This window comes from Bos javanicus, chromosome 11, assembly GCF_032452875.1.
Source record: "Bos javanicus breed banteng chromosome 11, ARS-OSU_banteng_1.0, whole genome shotgun sequence".
Classification (NCBI taxonomy): Eukaryota; Metazoa; Chordata; class Mammalia; order Artiodactyla; family Bovidae; genus Bos; species Bos javanicus.
The window spans coordinates 2018582-2020134 of NC_083878.1; positions in this window are offsets into that span (position 1 = coordinate 2018582).

Consider the following 1553-nt stretch of genomic DNA (forward strand, 5'->3'; position numbering starts at 1 on the left):
TGTGACCCCGTAGACGGCAGCCCACCAGGCTCCCCGTCCCTGGGATTCTCCAGGCAAGAACACTGGAGTGGGTTGCCATTTCCTTCTCCAATGCATGAAAGTGAGAACTGAAAGTGAAGTCACTCAGTCATGTCCGACTCTTAGTGACCCCATGGACTGTAGCCCACCAGGCTCCTCCGTCCATGGGATTTTCCAGGCAAGAGTACTGGAGTGGGGTGCCATTGCCTTCTCCACCAAATTATTCTAATGCTGTATTAATTAACACAAGTATAGTAGCACTTGAAACCCATGAAAAAAAATGGGGTGAATGGGGTGACAAGTGTGATGTGGTGACCTTACTCCAGGGCTTCCCCAGTGGCTCAGCGGCAGGGGTGGGGCAGGAAAAGAGTGAGGAGAATGCGGGGGTGGGGAGCCCAGGGGTTAGGAGAGGGGAGGGTGGTCACACCCTCACCACCTCCATGGGCCAGGACTCAGACACTAGCTGGATGCAGGTGTGCGCAGGGGGAGAGAACCCAGACCCTCTGAGCTGGACCCGAGGCCTGAGCTTTTCATGGGGGAGAAATAGAACCTTCTGGGCTGAAGGCAGCTGCTCAGAACCCCAGTGACCAAGGCTGACCCCAGACTGAGCCCGAAGGGGCTGCTGCCTCTGTACATACTTCTGAGCTGGCTGGGTCTCACTCACCCCACAGTCCCAGGAGGCCACCAAGGGTGGAACGTCCACAGCAGGCTGGCTGGGTGACTGTGGTGGGGAGAGGGAAAGGAGGATCTGCCCACTGCAGCCCTGGGGGCGGGGGAGAGCGCCTGGTTCACATCCTGATGAGACGCCAGCTGACAGCACAGTGCGCATCACGGGGTGAGCTGCGGGGGAAGCACGTCCATCAAGGGTGGGTTTCTCCTGGGCTGAGAAATTTTGTTTGCTCATGAAAATTCTAGTTTCTTTTTGAACCTGTTTCCTTCCCTGGGGTTGCAAGGCCAGGAGGACCCCTTTTAGGAACACAAAGTTAGGCGGTGGTGACGCCCACGGATCACCCTTTGGTTTAGGTCTCGGGGTCGGTGTGGATGGACTTCCATAGCTTTGGCATCTTCTGAGTGACAGGAATTCACAGCTGGCGTCTCCCAAGCGATGAGTACAGAAACCCCCACTTGCAGAAAGAGGAAGGGACAAAAACAGCCTCAGGCACTGGAGGTGACAGCCAGGAACAGGGGTGGGGCTGCAGGTATGTGAGTAACAGCCAGAATGTTCTGTAATGGAATCTGGGTCCAGTAAGGGAGAGGACGTCTCCGCTGAGAATGAAGGTGTGTGAGAGGGCACACGGTGACAGTGACGCATCCCAGGGGACTCTGGTGAGCGCTGGTTCATTCGGGCTTCCAAGTCCCGAAGGTGACCACGTGGCAGGCACCACAAAGGGCACACGACACCCATTATCTCATTTAACTCACAAATATCCCTGTGGGAGGGGATTACTCTCATTCTATAGACAAGCAAATCAAGACCCAGAAATCAAGTCGTTCATCTGAAGTTGCTCAGTGAGTAAACAGAAGAGATTTTCAAC